Here is a 19,374-nt window from a genome sequence, read left to right on the forward strand (position 1 = left end):
GATGGACCCTTGTTACTTTGGGTTTTCAGAGTATTGTTCCTACGACTTCCTAGAAAATTGACAGTCTGCTAGTGCATGTTGTGCATTAGAGAGAGGCTGCCCAGCTTCTAGGAAACATTAAATGTTGGGTGGTCAGAGATTACAGATGGTCTGTGTTTGGTTCAGAGAATTAAAGGACTTGCATTTATGAGCATCAGATTTTAGAACCCAGCAGGTAAATATTGGTCCAGTGACGTTAAATGACAAAACCTTTTCATAAAACATTCCACGCCAAAGCTACCAAAGGAAATGTGACAGTGAAAATGAGAAGCAAAGGTTCACAAAACCTGGCTAATTGGTTTAGTGCTTCCAAAGGAAGAATATTGGCACTGCAGTCTTCATCTGCTGGAATTAGCTTCATGGTCCATTAAAAGAAATACAAATTTAGCTTTGTATATCGCAGTCCTTCATATTCAGAGATGATGCAAGTTGCAAGGAATTTTGATTCATATTTCCTTAAGATGAGAGTGTGGATAGTATAACAAACTGAAATTATGACTTCTTACTGTTGTTGGCTATTTTATTTTGTGTCCTTGGTTTCACCGTTGTATTATACGTAATTATACTTATACTAGAATCATATTCTGTGCTGTTCCAGGAGACCATTTCAAAACCTTTTTTCATAAGACTGAACGCTTGTTTGATAACACTAAAATGAAATAACAAGCACGTGAAAGGAGATTTAGTCAAGACCATGAGAAACAGAATAAGAGTTTCAATTTTCAAGCTTTTAGCTAGACTTGTCTTTAAAAAACAAATAATGAAAAAAAGAAAAAATCTTAACATTTAAGTGCTAGGACATGGTATTTATATTACATGTTATTCTGTTATCAAGTCACATATATTTTATAATAACTGCTTCTGGTAATTCAATTAAAGAAAAGTCACCAGACGGTGTGTGGACAACTCGGCATGCAACTCTCTAAAATAGCTTTGAATAGGAAACTCTAGAATTAACTGGAATATGTGCTCTGTTTTTTTCAGTCTCTTGAATTCTTAAGCAATCATCTTGCTTACACCCACCATAAGATCATCTCTTTCCCTTAAAATTTTCTTTCAGTATCATGTTGGCCTTTTTCTGTTGCAAGGAAAATTCAGTGCAACTGGTTCAAGCAAAAAGGAAATTTGTGAGATTATGTAACAACAACAACAACAACAACAACAAAAACCTAGAGATAGATCTTGCTGGGCACAGCCATTAACAAATGTTTAAAGAACCTCCCTAGGATCTGATTACTTTGTTTCACTATCTCAAATGCATTATTTCTGTTGGCTTCTTGGTTTTTATGAACTCAGTTTGAAATCCCATGGAGAAAACAGAGTAACTCTGTGGGTAGTCACAGCCGGAGACCCACTGCATCTCATTGACTCTGATTTTTGTCTTGAACATGTCTCTGATGGGAATGCAGTGAACAAACTGACTTAGGTCTAAGTTATGTGCTTCATCCCTCGCACTGGGGGTTAGGTGGAGCCTTATCTAAAATCAGGAACAAAATGAAAAACGGATGGATTTCCAAACTGCTGATATCTTCACTAAGGTGAATAGATGCTGAGAAGCCATGAAACAAATCAATAAATATCCATTTCATCTTCTTTATTACTATTTTTTTTTTCCTTCAGCAAATGATTCTCTTTCTCCTTTTTGAAATGGTAGAGTGAACTTGACTAGCCCTGCTCTATCAAAACTGCCCTGCAGCCTGGCCAGCAAACAAGTGTACATGGAGTCGTGAGATGAGGCTGTGGCAGCTTCCAGGATTTCTTCTGTTTGATGCAAAGTACCTGAGCCAACAAACCTGGGCCAAGAAATGCTAGATAAAAGCATTATATTTTAATCAAGTTTACCTCTCTCTTCCGCCCTTCTTTGTATGTTTTATTTGCACTAAGCACAGTGAAAACACAATGTTGAGACTTGGTTGTACTACTGATGTATTTCTGGTTTTAAAGATAAAGTCATTAGATACAAGAGCATTGCACATGGGGATAGAGCATCTAAAGGTAATTTATTTCACATATGAAAGCTCACTTAAAAGAATAGCTTTCTCTGTACAACAGTAGTTATTAACTCCTGAATTGTCTACTTTAACACACTTAGGTCATTATCACTTTCCTTTCCCTCCCTGCTTATATTAACAGTTTACAACCAGGAACTTTGGCTTGATGGAAATAGTTGTTGTTGCTGTTTCTTCAACGTAAAGGAGAAATCTAATATCTTAAATTTCTTTGGAATCTTATGGAGGATACAGATTGTGGTTAGTGCCCTCTAGAGTTGTACAGCACCAAAATCTTGGAGCCAATCAATGATCGGGATTGCAGATTTTAATCTCATAATGCCCAGGTTGCCACTAAGAAAAAAAGATTATTGTTTTGATAAAAATATATTCTATCGCTGCTTGGAGAATTTAAGTTGTGAACAAATTCCTGAAAATGTTATAAACCTTGATAGAGAACAGTCTGTCTAGATTTTGGGAGCCTAGTTGATGAAATTAGACACTTCTTAAAGTCTTTATTTATTTGAGAGAGACAAGGTGTGTGTGTGTGTGTGTGTGTGAGAGAGAGAGAGAGAGAGAGAGAGACAGCAAGAGTGGGGAAGGGGGAGGAGCAAGAGAGAGGGAGATGGAGAAGCAGACTCTCCACTGAGCAGGGGGCCTAATGCTGGACTCAATTCCAGGACCCTGGGATCATGACCTGAGCTGAAGGCAGATGCTTAACTGACTGAGCCACCCAAGTACCCCCAAATTAGATTTCTTTATATCATTTTTGAACATTTTTAATCTAAATGAAGCCAAACTATTCAGCACAAGCTTTAGTCAAGTACTTTCTGAAAGACAATTTACTTGCTTGCTTAGAAGTAGATTATTCAATTTCTGTTTAATTTTTGTTTTTCTTTTTTTTAAATTCAATGTTTATTTTGAATGTAGGAAAACAGTACCAAGAATAATAATGTAACTGTTATGATAATAGATAAAACTCATTTACTGCATTAGTATTTCTCCCACTTTAGGTACTAACAGTGTATTTTTCAAAAGAAAGATAAATTCGTAAAACCAAAGATACATGCTTTACAATTTCTTATTAGATATGAAATTATTAAAATATATCAGCAGTAATGATCCTACTTGAAAGCTATTTATCTTTCCATCCCCCAAAGCACCTTAAACCAAGCTTTACACATAGCAGATACTCTGTATTCTTAATTGATGAGTAAAGTAATAAAAAATGAATGAATAAATAAATGACTTTTTGCAAGACTTATTTTTCATACATAAATCTAATATAAAATGTAAGAAACCTTGAAAATATAAAATAAAATTATATGTATATGTGTGGCTTTCTCATCATAAAATAACATATATTCAAATGATAAGATTCAACAGCAGCTCTTCTTGAAATATACTAACTTAGAATATGAGAACAAAGTAATTAGAAAAACTATAAAAATAGCTGATAAAATGAAAAGCAGCTAAGAAAAATCAGAGATCTAAACCCTATTAAATGCATGTTTTCCACCTAGCATAGCATGTATTGGTCATAAGCGCCCACCATTCTCTGGTTTCAAGGGCCCCTTTTTTTCCCTTGCCTACTTCACATTCAATTTCTAAATACATTTGTAAGAGTTGGTAGGAGTGCCACAGTGTTTATAATATGCTTTAGAAAATAACAAAATTTCCTGAAACACAGACTAGAATTTTGCATGAATCTCACCTAGTAGCTTTTCAAGGTGACTGGCACATGTTTATTGTTATCTTTTTTCTTTAAGAATAAATGTTTAAATAAGGGGCTTATCAGTAGTCTGTAGAGTATATGAATTTACAGAAGTTTTAACATATATATCATGATTTTATTTGTCATTTGGGTTGTGAGTTCTTTTTCTGGGCATCTTTTGCTTGGCAGAAGCCCAGCATAACTCAAGTTCCTGGAGAGTTTGACAGTCCTTTTCTGCCAGTTTGCCAGTCTACATAAGGGTTTAGTGCTTAGATATCAGATTAAGTATTGATAATACTCAAAAGATCTGGGGATTATGTTACTAAGTTGATAAATTTAAATGTCATGAAATATTTAAATATAACATTTAAAAATGTTAAAAGAGGAAAGCCTGGGTGGCTCAGCGGTAAGCGTCTGCCTTTGGCTCAGGGTGTGATTCTGGGATCCAGGATCGAATCCTGAATGGGGCTCCCTGTGAGGAGCCTGCTTCTCCCTCTGCCTATGCCTTTGCCTTTCTCTGTGTGTCTCTCATGAATAAATAAATAAAATCTTTAAAAAAGAAAAGAAAAGAAAATGTTAGAAGAAAGAAAAAAAAAAAAAAAGGAACACCGACCTAGAATTCTACATTCAGTAAAAATATCCATTAAATGTGAAGAAGTATTTTTTTTTCAGACAAACAAAAACCGAGTGAACTCATCACCAATCGACCTTTTTGCAAGAACTGTTAAATAATTTTCTTTAGGTAGAAGGAAAATGATGCAGGTCAGAAACTTAGATCTATGTAGCAAAAGGTAGACTGTTAGAGAAGGAATAAATCAAAGTAAAATGAAATGTTTTCTTTTTCTTATTTTTAATTGATCTAAAAAATAACTATGTATTTAAAGTCATAATAGCAACAACACATTGAGTGATTAGCATATGTATAAGTAAAAAGTCTGATGGCAATGCCACAAAAGATAAGAGGGAGAAAATGGATGTGCAAGTGGAATAGTACTATTTGAAGGTATAGTTGGTCAAAAATATATGTGTAAAATATAGAGAAACCTTACTTTTAAGTATAATTCAAATTAAAACTAGAGAAGTTTAAGAGGCAGAGTAGAAAGAGGCTCTGACAATGAATAGAAAACAAAATCACAGTTGACATTAATCCAAATATATCAAAAATCACTTTAAATGTGGATGGTCTACATATAGCAATTAAATGATAAATATTTCCATATTGGATAAGTAAACAAGAGACAGCTACATGTTATCTGCAAGAAACTCACTATAAAAATAAAGATTCTTATAGGTTAAAAGCAAAGAAAGATACCATGCTACCACTGATTAAAAGAAAGCTGGACTGGTTACATTAATTTCAGACAAAGCAGGCTTCAAATCAAGGAAAACTATCAAGGGTAAAGAGAGGTATTAGTAATGATAAAGGGATCAATTCTCAAAGAAGGCATATTAACCTTAAATATGTATGCATCCCAAAATGACATTAAAGTATGAGACACGTAAACTGATAGAACTGAGAAGAGAAATAGACAAATCCACTCACTATACTATTTGGAGACTTCAGCATGTACCCGTCAGTAATTGCTAGATTAAGCAGTGAGTCAGTAAGAATATAATTGACCTGTAAGAATATAGTTGACCTCAACAGCATTATAATCAACTCTACCTAATTGACATTTATAGTATATTTTGTTCAACCATAATAGAATTCATATCCTCCTCATGCTTTCATCCTTATTCCAACCTTCCATGCAACATTCACCAAGATAGACCACATTCTGGGTCATAAAACATACCTTAACAAATTTTTTAAAAAATCACACAAAGTGTGTTCTCAGACCACAATGGATTAAACTAAAATTAATTGAATATCTCCAAATATGTGGAAATTGAACATTATCCATATAAATATTACATAGGCCAAATAAGAAATCTCAAGAGAAATTAAAATAGTTTTTTGAAATAAAGTTAAAATACGAATTGTAGAAAATTGTGAGATGCAGCAAGAGGGAAATTTAGAGCTTGAGATACATGTATTAGAAAAGAACAAAGACATGAAATCAATAGTCTAAACTTCTAACTTAGGAAAGTAGAAAAAGAAGAACAACTTAAGCCTATAGAAAGCAGAAGAAAACAAAAAACCAAAAACAAAAACAGAATTTAATCAATACATTGAAACAGGAAAATAATGGGACACCTGAGTGGCTTAGCAGTTGAGTGTCTGTCTTCAGCTCAGAGAGTGATCCTGGGTCCATGGATCGAGTCCCACATCAGGCTCCCTGTGAGGAGCCTGCTTCTCCCTCTGCCTGTATCCCTGCTTCTCTCTCTGCATCTCTCATGGATAAATAAATAAAATCTTAAAAAAAAGAAAATAGGAAAATAATAGAGAAAATAGAGGTTAAAGCTGTTTATATATTTATTTATTTATTTATTTATAGATTTTATTTATTCATGAGAGACACACAGAGAAAAATAGAAGCAGAGACATAGGCAGAGGGAGAAGCAGGGCCCCTGTGGGGAGCCCGATGCAGGACTCGATTCAGGACTTGATCCCAGGACCTCAGGATCATGCCCTGAGCCAACGGTAGATGCTCAACCTCTAACCCACCAAGATACCTCAAAAGCTAAATGTTAGAATCTTCTAACTAATCTAACCAAGAAAAAATATGTATTGGTAATACAAATTATTAATATCAGGATCCAGAGAGGAATCATCACTACTCATACTGTGGGCATCAAAAGGAATATAAAGCAATACTATGGGCAATTCTATGTCTAGGAATTTGGCTAAGTTAGATGAATGGGCCAATTACTGGGAACACATAAACTAACAAAAGTCACACAAGGAGAAATAAATAACCTGAATAGCCCTATTAAATAAATTAAATTAATAATTACTGACCTTCCAAAAATGAAATCCCCAAGTCCAGATGGTTTCACTAGTGAATTTTGCCAGACAATTAAGGAGGAAATTATACCAATTGTCTACAATCTCCTACAGAAAATAGAGGAGGGAACACTTCTGAACTCCTCTATGAGGCCAGCATTAGTTTAATACTTAAACCATATAAAGACATGGCAAGAAAGGTAAACTATAGATCAATATCTGTCACTAACAGAGACACAAAACCCTCAATGAAATATTAGCAAATTGAGTCCAACACTGTGTAAAAGGAATTATATAACCTAACTGAATTGGTTTCTTAAGGCTGCCATAATAAATTATCACACAGTGGGTGCCTTGAAACAACAAATAATGATTCTATTATAGTTCTGGAGTTTAGAAGCCCAAACCATGGTGTTGACAGGGCCATCAATCAATCAACAAATATAAAATATATAATTTACATGTAAAACTTATTATAAAAGACATATGGGGTAATATACAAATCACTTTGGATTGATGATAGTTCTTTTTTTAATATAACACTACTGATACAATCCTTGAAAGAAAAAAATGTGATAACTTTGAATTTATTAAAGTTAAAAAAAAAAAATACTTGGGCTCTGAGAAAGACCCTGTTAAGAGAATTAAAATACAAGCCACAGACCAAGATAAAATATTTATAAAACATGTTACCTGATAAAGAAATTGTATTCAAAATTATAAGAACATTCTTAGCATTTAATGTTAAAAAGACAGGCCAATTTTAAAAATGAGCCAGAGATCAGAACAGATACCTAACCAAATATGATGTGTAGATGGAAATAATATGAAAAGATGCTCAGTATCATTTGTCATAAGAGAATTGCAAATTAAAATGACAACGAGATACCACTCTATACCTATTAGAATGGCTAAAATCCAAAATATATAATACTGCCTGCTGTGAAGATGTGGAGCAACAGGAGCTCTTATTCATTGTTGGTAGAAATTCAAAATGGCGCAGCCACTTTGAAAGACAGTTTGGCAGTGTCTTATGAAATAGAAAGATGGTCTTATAATATGATGTGTTAAGTATTTATTTAATTGATTCAAAAACGTATGTTCATGCAAAACTTACACGTGAATATTTGTAGCAGCTTTATGCACAAATGCACAATAACCAAAAACTGAAAGCAACCAAAATGCTCTTCAAAGATGAATGGATAAAAAAAAAAAAAAAGAAAGAAAAGATGAATGGATAAACAAACTGATACATTCATAGGATGGAATATTATTGAGCTATTAACAGAAATGAGCTATCAAGCCACAAGTAGAATAGACAAATCTTAAATGCAAATTGCTAAGTAAAATAAGGCTCCATACTATATGATCTTGACTTTATGGCATTCTGGAAATGTCAAAATTATTTAGATGGTAAACAGATCAGTGGTTGTCAGGGGTTAGGGTAGTTGGGGAGAGGATGTTAAATAGGTGAAGCATAGGATTTTTTTAGAGTGAGTTATTCTATATGGTAGAAGAGAAGCATTTATCAAAACCTATACACCTTTACAGCCCAAAAAATGAACCTTATTTTTTTTTTAGGGCTTAATAAAATCGTTTAGGGGTTAGTAAATCCCAGAATGGAAGGTAGAATATGATAAAACAATCTAAATACATTATAATATATAAAAAACACCTAGTTGAAGGGGCTGAGAGAATAAGGGGAAGGAGGCTGTAATGATCCATGTAATAATGAATCAGAATTGGAGACAGTAGTATGAACTTATGTTTAGCTCAGTGTAGATACAGATGGTCTACAAGTAAATGAGCAGATGGATTTCAGGGTGGGCAAGAGCATGGCAAAGCAGTAATTTGAGAGAAAAAACAATCTGAGCTATTCTTCTATCATGGATCTTATCATTATGCAAAGCAAACAAATAATAACAGGAACAAACCCTGGTGGGTACCCACCCTATCTTTAACACAAATCCTCTTCAGCAAGAAATCCAACTGAGGAGAATTACATTTATAAATGAGCTTCATTCCGATGAACTTTATAGAAGGAAATGCTTCGAAGCTCAGTACTATTTGTTCTATAAAGATGAATATATTTGAACTGTATAAAATTTATTAATAATGCTAAGTTTGACATAGAGATATTTATCAAATTCCAGAGGCACACTATTCTTCATGTTTGAGAATAGAACGTTGGGGGTCTCAAAAAACACATGAAATTAATTAGTGGAAATTATAGTAGACAGATGCTCAAAATTCATTGAATGACAGACTTCCAACAGATTAAAGAGTGAAGTTATTTTGAGTGTTCTGTTGTGGAGAAAAATGGTGCTTAAAAAAATATTTATGTGAGAGGAAGAGAAGGAGAGAAGGAAAGAGAGGGACCACGCACATGTAGGGAGAAGGGCAGAGGGAGAGAAATCTCAAGCTCACTCCCTGCTGAGCAGTGGGCTCTTCACATGGGGCTCTATCTCACAACTCTGAGATTGTGACCTGAGCCAACATAAAGAGTCAGATGCTTAACCAACTGAGGCACCCAGGTGCCCCAATAGTGCTCTTTTTATTTTATTTTATTTTATTTTATTTTATTTTATTTTATTTTTATTTTTTTATTATTTTTTTTAATTTTTATTTATTTATGATAGTCACACAGAGAGAGAGAGAGAGAGAGAGAGAGAGGCAGAGACACAGGCAGAGGGAGAAAGCAGGCTCCATGCAGGAACCCGACGTGGGATTCCATCCCGGGTCTCCAGGATCGCGCCCTGGGCCAAAGGCAGGCGCCAAACCGCTGAGCCCCCCAGGGATCCCCTATTATTTATTATTTATTTATTTATTTATTTATTTATTTATTTATTTATTTATTTATTTATTTATTTTTCCCCAATAGTGCTCTTGTAGAAAATACCACTTGGCTCCCTTGGCAAAGATACGCATGACCTAGTAGAGAGTTCATTTCTCAACAGTTTATTACAGTTGGAGGCTACATCAGAGTAAAGCAGCTCATCAGCAAAGCTTTGTATAACCATCTGTGATAATATAGGTTCCAGGACACCCTTCCATTCTGTCTAGGACTGACTTCTCATGAGACTTAAGAAGGGATAGAAGAGGATGGTATAGAAAATGAGATAGCTCTGAGAACACCTAAGTTTTCAGAGGGAGAGATTGTTTTTTTGTTTGTTTTTTAAAGATTTTATTTATTTATTCAGGAGAGACACACAGAGAGAGTGAGGCAGAGACACAGGCAGAGGGAGAAGCAGGCTCCATATAGGGAGCCTGATGTGGGACTCGATCCCGGGTCTCCAGGATCACACCATGGGCCGAAGGCAGGTGCTAAATCGCTGAGACACCCAGGTGTCCCACTGTTCAAAGAGAAATAAAAACCTGAAATGCAACATTTTCTTGTAATTTCTTAGAAGAAAGGTATATAGAAACCTTTGTATCAAAAGTAATAGTGCCCTAACATAAACATATTTTTGTTTAGTTTTCTAGCAGTATTGATGGACATTTACTAACTTATGGGCACTATTACACTTGATTTTTGGGGATTAATCAGTCACGTTTATAGGTAGCTAACCATATAAAGTCCATAATGGAGTAGTTCACAGAAGGACTTATAACATGTGATCTTTGCCTCATTAGTGTGACATTTTAATCCTTTGTAATCTGTGCGAAACTTTGCACCTCTTTGTCATGCTTACAGCTAATGATCTGCACTTTAATACAATTCTTAAAAGTGGAGTTAGAGTTGTGTCAGTATCTTTAAGGATGTGTCTTTGAAATTTCAAACAGAAGTGGAACATACTTCCATTTTACTCTCAGACCAGTTGTGAATCTTACAGATCTTTTTATAGTGTAGTTTACTCCAAAAAGAGAGGATGAAAACTGTACTTTAAGCTGTTAAAAATAGAGGCTGAAATTTTAAAAGAGTGAGGTTAAGGAAATATGCAATTCACCTGCTAACTTTCTTACCGTGATTGGATAACGTACTTACCCTACGAGTCCTAGAAATAGAGATCGTAAAAGCCAATGCGATCAATGGATTATGAAGTTCATGTTATTAACAAAAGATAACAATGACAGCTCTTCAGGAGAAGCAATGGTTTCCTCTGGATTTGGAAAGACATTTTTCATGTTGGTTATTGGAAAACGCAGAAACTATTGCCTTTATCAGTGATTTTGTAGTGGAGTGGGAGTGATTTTGTAGTGGATTGGGGGAATTTGTAGTGGAGTGGGAGTGGGAGTGATTTTGTAGTGGAGTGGGGGAATGGCTATTTTATGCATTGACCCTTGATTGGACAAAGTCTTTAGGAGTAACTCACTGATGGTGTTCTGCATGGGTGTGAGCCACTGAGCTCAGGTCACGTTGCTTTATAAGGCCCTAACTTGTTACAGATTTGGAGATGATGGCTAGCATACCCTTTAAACCATCCTTCTGGCACAAGGTTTTATTAGACCTGAAGAGAGTTGGGTCAAGATGCCTCTCTGGTTAGCAGAAGGAGATGCCTCTCTGGTGACCTTTTTGTGATGCTGATTATTTTCCATAGCTTAAGGAATTGTTTAGAAAGCCTAGGAAAGGGCAGCCTGGGTGGCTCATCGGTTTAGTGTTGCCTTTGGCCCAGGGCGTGATCCTGGAGACCTGGCATCAAGTCCCATATCGGGCTCCCTTCATGGAGCCTGCTTCTCCCTCCGCCTGTGTCTCTGCCTCTCTCTCTCTCTCTCTCTCTCTCTCTCTCTCTCATGAATAAATAAATAAAATCTTAAAAGAAAAAAATAGAAAGAAAGCCTAGGAAGCGTAGAGTCCTCTCTCAGAATTAGAGACAAAGTCCTCTCATTGTGTTATGTTTTTTTTTTTAAACTTTTACAACATATTCATTTTAAACATAACACATATCTCAAAATTCCTGGGTTTTCTTTTGAGAAGGAAGGAATTGATGACAAAAAGAGTCGGTGAGTTTTTGCAAAGTTCATTTTTAGGGAATTGAGGAATGTGGTAAGGGTCATTTGACTGGCAGTTCATTAACTTTCAGATTCTTCTATGTTCCTGATGATGAGAATTAACGTGGAACAATGAGTAACACCTCTGACCTCAATTATCTTCACCTATGTGTTTCTCTGTTCCTGTATTATTTTTTCAGGAACCGATTTCTGTCTGAAATAAGTTTGAGGAAGAGGATTTCCCAATTCAAATGTAAAGTCATACGTCTTTTGACACAAAGGAGTTTTCGTGGGACTTTAAATAATGAAGAGCAGGAAATGGATTTAGTTGCGGCTCTTCTTGTGTCATATTCCACTCCATCCCAGACTCTCTCATTTCTCTTTTATAGCCCTAATGTCTTTTTGTTAAAATAATTATTTTTTTTCTCCATGCGAGTTTCTGTCATTAGATGAAAGGTCATGGTTATACTATGAATCCTGGATAATAAATACAGTGCAAAATGGATTGAAATGCATAGAACAAAAAAGACTTTCCAATTAAAAAACACTTTGCCAAGCCTGCACCAAATAACCATATAGACTCTGCTTTCTCTTCACTTATAATTAGCTGCCACTGAAAGTTAATTACTTTCAGGATCAAAGGAAACAAAACTAGAAATAAAATGGAAGGATTCCTTTTAGATTTAAAGTTTAAATAAATGTTTGCCTTAGGAGCAGACCATATGCTGAATCCATCCCAGAGGGAAAATGTTCTTAAGAATCTTCAATACATATAGACCGACTTTAAAGTTCATTGAAGGTGGGCAAAGAAATAAGTCAGATTTTATTTCCTTTGGGAGTATCAACTGGCAGATTTTACAAGGGAGTAGCAAAGACTCTTTACATATCCTCATTTTTGTTTCATCAGCAGAACAGAAAAATATTGTACCATTTGGAAGATTTATTCTCGAAATGCTTTCTTCTAAGAAGACTGCTAAAAACTCTGATTTGATTTCTGATTTCTCTGAATGACAAGGCTGCCTTATTAAAAAGGCTAATTGATTATGGCTCTAATCATGTGCTTACCTACTTAAAACCACTCTTCGTTCAGTCATGGCAGACATTTTTATGGCTTTACTTCCTAAACTTATTGCACCATTTCTCTTCCCCCAGAATGATTAAAAAAAGAAAGAAAGAAAAAAAAGAGGAAAGAAAGAAAAAGAAAGAAAGAAAGAAAGAAAGAAAGAAAGAAAGAAAGAAAGAAAGAAAGAAAGAAAGAAAGAAAGAAATTCAAATGTAGAACACCAGTGGGGAGTCTGTAATCATTCTTTTTTCCAGTTTGTTTCTAAAAACAGGCTATGATTTTTTGCAAAACTCATTTCAGAATAGAATGATCAGGTTCTGGGCTGTTTTTGTAAAAGTTAAGAGAATGTTCGCCTAAGGTAGTTCAGGATTGTGGATAGAAAAGTGTAGATGACTCAGGGGCAGTACGGCTTTGCTCTCTACTCTGGAGTCACCTTAAGGTGTTCATCCCAAGGTCTGGGCATGACAGTAATGTGGATATAACTGTTCCTCAAATATTCACCCACAAATCTCCACCAACAATGAGAGTTCTCAGGAAGCCACGAGTCTCATCCCCAATCCTGCAGTTAGACTTCCTGTTCTTGACCTGCTGGTCATACCATTATACTGCTACCAATGAATGGCCTAACACTGAGCTCAATATTTCACACTTATCTTAATGTTTCTTATGATAGTTATATAAGGTAGGAATAGTTATTATCCAGCTATTACCAAATAGGAAGTCTGCCTGAGAGATTAGGTCACTTGCTGAGCCCACATAGCTAGTATGAGACGACAGCCAACCATAAGCCCAGCTTAATTGGAATCCAAAGCCTGTGCTCATTACCAATATGTTAATGTTCCCTTCTTGTAACATTTTCTTTATTGTGGTAAAAAAATAATAAAATTTGCTATCTTAGTTATTTTTAAATATACTGTATGGTGGTGTTGACTATATGCGTATTGTGATGCAACTGATTTTAAGACCTGTTTCATCTCAAAAACTGAAAATCTATATCCATTGAACAACAGCATTTTCATTCTTCCTCCTCCTCAGCCTTGGTAACCTGACATCCTCTTCTCCGTTTCTAAATGTTTGACTACTTTAGATTCTTCCTCTAATTAGAATTGTGCAGTATTTGTATTAAAAAATATTTTAAAAAGTTAAGTATTAAAAAATAAATACTTTTAAAAATTAATACTTTTTAAAAAATTAAAAGTATTAAAAATGCCACACTTTTTTATCCATTCTTCCATCTATGAACATTAAGGTTATTTCCATCTCTTGGTTTTTGTGACTAATGCTGCAGTGAGTATGGGATCCAGATATCCCTTCGAGATCCTATGCTCAGTTCTTTTGGATCTATACCAAGAAGTGATATTCTTGAATCAAAGGATGAATCTAATTTGATTTTTTGAGAAAATTTTCATACAGTCCTTTGCCTATTGTTTAATTGGGTGTGTGTTTTTATCGTTGTGAAGTTGTAGGAATTCTTTATATACACTGGATATTAACCCCTTACCAGACATATGTTTTGCATATATTTTCGTCCATTTTGTAAATTGTCTTTTCACTCCTTTGATTGTTTCCTTTGGTATGCAGAAGTTTTTAATTTTTCTGTAATCCCATTTATGTGTACTTTGGTTGTTTGTGCTTTTACTGTCATATCCAAGAAATCCTTACCAAATCTATTATCTTAAAGCTTTTTCCCTATGTTTTCTTCCAGGAATTTTGTAGTTTCAGGTGTTGTGCTTAGGTGTTTAATCCATCTTGAGTTAATTTTTGTTTATTGTGTAAGGTAAGGATCCAGCTTCATTCTTTTGTATGTCATATCCTTTCCTTTTTTAAAATATTTTATGTATTTATTCATGAGAGACACAGAGAGAGGCAGAGACCTAGGCAGAGGGAGACACAGGCTCCATACAGGGAGCCCAATGCAGGACTTGATCCCAGGACTCCAGGATCATGCCCTGAGCCAAAGGCAGATGCTCAGCCACTGAGCCACCCAGGCGTTCCTGTCATATCCTTTTCAACATCATTTGTTGAAAAGACAATCCTCTCTCCATGTGTAGCCTTGGTGTCCTTGTTGATGATCATTTGACCATATACATGAGGGTTTATTTCTGGGCTCTCTGTCCTGTTCCATGGATCTATATGTCTGTCTTATGCTAAGTAAAATACCGTTTTGATCACTGTCTCTTTGTAATATGTTTTGGTATCAGGAATTGTAAGACCTCCACCTTTGTTTTTCTTTCTCACAGGGTTGTTTGGTCCTGTGTGATTTCATACAATTTTTAGAATTTTTTTTTCTGTTTTTATAAAAAACCTGATCAGAATTTTGGTAGAGATTGCATGGAATCTATAGATCACTTTGCATAGCATTGACATTTGAACAGTATTAACTCTTCCTATGTAGGAACACAGATTGTCTTTTCAATTATTGGTGTTCAGTTTATCAGTTTTATGATTTTGATTTATAAGTCTTTTGCTTCTGTGGGTAAGTGTATTCCTAAGTATCTTATTCTTTCTGATGCTATTGTGAATGAGAATGTTTCCTTGGTTTTCTTTTTAGGTAGTTCATTGTAGTTGTATAGAAACAGACTGATTTCATGTGATGGTTTTGCATGTTGCAGTTTTGCTGAATTCATCTATCTGTCCTGAGAGGGCTTATTTTTATATTTTTCAAGAATATTTCAAGTTTTCTGCATATAACGTCATGCTCTCTGCAAACATAATTTCACTCCCTCCTTTTGAATGTGGATGCCTTTTATTTATTTTTGTTTGATTTCCAGTACTATAATGAATAGAAGTGGTAAGGATAGTCATCCTTACCTGGTTGCTGGTCTTAATGGAGAAACTTCCAGTTTTTGCATTGAGTACAATATGATATTATCTATGGTCTTTCCATATATGTACTTTATTTTGTTGAGGTAGTTTTCTTCTATTCCTAATTTGTTGAGTGTTTTTATTGTTAAAGGGTGTTGAATTTTGGCAAATGCTTTTTTGGCATCAATTGAGATGATAATTTGATTTTTATGTTTTGTTATATTAATGTGATATATCATAATGATTTTTATATGTTGAACCATCCTTGAATTCTAGGGATAAATTACACATGATCATGCTACGTGATCCTTTCAATATGCTGTTGAATTTGGTTTGCTAGAATTTTATTGAGGATTTTGCATAAATATCAGAGACCTTGGTGTATAGTTTTCTCAGTTTTTTTGTCTGGCTTTTGTATCAGATAATATTGACTCCATAAAATAAGTTTGAAAGTGTTCTCTTTAATTTTTGGAAGTTTGTGAAGGATTGGTGTTAATTTCTTTAAAAAATATTTGGTAGAATATGTCTGTAAAGCCATCTGGTTCTGTTCTCCCTGTGGAGAGCCCAATGCAGGACTCAGTCCCAGAACCCCGGGATCACGCCCCAAGCCAAAGGCAGACATTCAATCACTGAGCCACCCAGGTGTCCCATAAATAAAATCTTAAATAAAAATAAAAAGCATCTCTTGTAGACAGCCTAGAACTGGTTTTCTTTTAATCCATTCAGCTAGTCTATGTCTTTAAGGGAGTTTAATCTTTTTTTTTTTTTTAATGATTCAAGGATTTATTAAGTCATACATGCAAAACATACTGCTAATTGCATTAGCAAAAGATCAATGTAAAAACACTCCACGATTCTGCAACTGTCGATTTAAAAAATGTTGTTCTATTTTATTGGTTGAGAGGTCCAACCTTGTATTCTTGCCAGTGGGTAAGTCGTACAGAACTTCGTTAGCACAAGCACGGGCTTACAGAATGTCACAGACCCAAGGGAACATGGTCAGGCAGCGCAACGGGAAGCGTGTGTCCGGGGGGTGAGGCAGAGGAGGGCCAGCGTTAGTCAGGGGACAGTATTGGTGATCTGGCAAGACAGTGATGTTAAGAAAGTTCATAGTTTAGGACTATCTAAAATATTTAGGAAGGAGTAATTTAAAGTAATTACTCATAGGGAAGAACTTATTATTGGCACTTGTTATTTGCTTTCTATATGTCTTCTAACTATCTTACTTGCTATCTTATTTTGGATTTCATTAATTTTTTTTCCCTACTGCCACGATTTGATTCCTTTCTCTTTTACTTTTGAGTATGTTTCATAGGTTTGTGTATGTGTGCACATGGTTAACATAAAGATTACATAAAACATCTAAACATCTTATAGGTAAAGCAATCTATGTTAAGTTGATAACAACTTAATTCCAATTTCATACAAAATCTTTGTTCTTTCACATCATCTCTTACTTTCTGTTCTTGATGTCACAAATTACATTTTTTGTACTGTTCATCTATGGACTTGCTTATATGGATAGAGTGATTTTTAATGCTTTTATCTTCAGTTCGAAATCAGAGTTAAACATGATTTACAAGCCACAATTTCAGTCCTTAGTATTTTGTGTTTATCTATATGTTTCCCTTTACCAGAGAGATATACAATTTGGTGTGTCTTCATGGTGCCATCTAGCATCCTTTTGTTTCAACTTGAAGGACTCCCTTTACCATTTCTTATAAGGCAGGTCTTGGTGGTAATAATTTCCTTCAGATTTTGTTCATCTTGGAAAGTCCTTATTTCTTATTTATTTATTGACATAAACAACATAAATTTATTTTCTCACAATTTTAGAAGCTAGAAATCCTAGATCAAGGTGTCAGCAGGGTTTGTTTCTTTTGAGGCTTCTCTCCTAGCATTGTAGATAGCCATGTTTTCCTTGTATCTTCACATGGTCTTCCTTCCCTGCATGTCTGTGTCCAGATGTCCTCCTTTTATTTATTTTTTTTTCATTTAAGTTCAATTAGCCAACATATAGTATATCATTTGTTTCAGATATAGAGTTCATCATTTGCATATAACACCCAGTGGTCATCACATCATGCGCCCTCCTTCCAATTACCCCATCCACCCCTCCAATAAGACTACTAGATATTTACCTCAAAGATGCAAATGTAATGATCTAAAGAGGCATATGCACACCAATGTCCAAAATAGCCAAACTATGAAAAAACCAAGATGTCTGTTGACAGATGAATGGATAAAAAAGATGTGATACATATATACAATGGAATATTACTCAGCCATTAGAAAACATAAATACCATTTCCACCAACATGGATGGAACTGGAAGGTATTATGCTAAGTGAAATAAATCAATCAGAGAAAAAAAATGACCATATGATTTCATTCATATGTGGGCTATAAGAATCAGTGCAGAGGATCATAGGGGAAGGGAGGGAAAAATGTAATGGAAAATAATCAGAGAGGGAGACAAACCATGACAGACTTTTAACAATAGGAATCACCTTCATTTTAGAAGGATTGTTTTCCAGATGGAATATTCTTGGTCAGCAAAGTTTTGTGCTTGTTTGTTTTTTGTTTTTTGTTTTTCATTTCTTTTAGCACTTTGACTATATCATCCCATCCCTTTCTGGCCTGTAAGATTCCTATTGTGAAATTTGTTATAATCCTATTGGAGGTCCCTTGTATATGATGAATTTCTTTTCTCTTGCTGTTACTAAGATTTCTCTTTGTTTTTGACTTTTGACAGATGGATTACTATATGTCTCAAAGTGGGCTTCCCTTGGTTTATTCCTGTTGGAATCTATTGAGTTTCTTGAATTCAGATGTTTGTTTCCTTCCTATAATTTGGAAAGTTTCCATCCATTAGTTCTTTTTTCTTTTATTTATTTTTTTAAGATTTTATTTTTAAGTAATCTCCACACCCAACATGGAGCCTGAAATTACAATCTCAAGATCAAGAGTCATGTGCCCTACTGACTAAGCTAGGCAGGCACCACTATTATTTCTTCAATTATGTACTCTTGGTTCTTTTTGTACTGTCATAATATGTATTTTGGTCCTCTTGATGGTTTCCCATAAATCCATTAGGTTTTCTTTTTCTCTAACAATCATTTCAGTGGTCTCCTTTTAAAATTGCTGATTCTTTTTTTTTTTCACCTGATCAAGTCTGTGTTTGAACCACTCAATTTTTTTTTTTTATTATTTAGTTATGGTATTCTTCAGGCTCCAGAATTTGATTCTTTCTTATGCTCTTTCTTTGTGGATATACTCATTCTGTTCATGTATTTCTTTTTCTTTTTAAGATTTTAATTTATTTATTCATGAGAGACAGAGAGAGAGAGGCAGAGACACAGGCAGAGGGAGAAGCAGGCTCTCTTCAGGGAGTCTGATGTGGGACTCGATCCTGGGACCCCAGGATCATGCCCTCAGCCAAAGGCAGACGCTCAACCAGGGAGCCATGGTCCCATGTTCATGTGTTTCTTTTATGATTTCATTTAATTACTTATGTACATTGTTTAAGATTATTTATTTTCAAGATAGTTATTTTCAAGTCTCCGTCAGGTAATTCATACATCTCTTTTTCTTTAAGGCTGATTTCTGGAAATTTATTTTCTTCTTTTGTGTGGGTCATGTTTTCTGGTTTCTTAACATACATTGCATTATTTTCCCCCTGCAACTTGGGCATTTGAAAAAAAGAGCCACCTCTATCAGTCTTTACAGACTGCCTTTGTATAGGGAAGACTGTCATCAATTAGCCTGCCTAGAGATTCTGTTGTTCTCTCAAACTTCTAATGGTGATGTATCTTCTGTAGGCTGTGCGGGCATAATTTCCCAATCAGAGAGATTTGCTAGTTTCTTTTTTTGGATACATGTAATCTCTTCCTCTCCCTGGCCTCAGTCTGTGGTACTGCAGGTTCCTTGGTGCTGCAGCAAGATGCTT

The 19,374-nt window shown here is 34.9% G+C and overlaps 1 long non-coding RNA gene across 3 annotated transcripts in view; it reads left to right on the plus strand.

Moving 5' to 3' along the window:
* The window catches only part of LOC140624808 (uncharacterized), a 610,288-nt gene that overhangs the window by 443,348 nt on the left and 147,566 nt on the right, over positions 1–19,374 (plus strand). The window lies entirely within an intron of this gene.

The sequence above is a fragment of the Canis lupus genome, chromosome 35 (assembly GCF_048164855.1).
Source record: "Canis lupus baileyi chromosome 35, mCanLup2.hap1, whole genome shotgun sequence".
Classification (NCBI taxonomy): domain Eukaryota; kingdom Metazoa; phylum Chordata; class Mammalia; order Carnivora; family Canidae; genus Canis; species Canis lupus.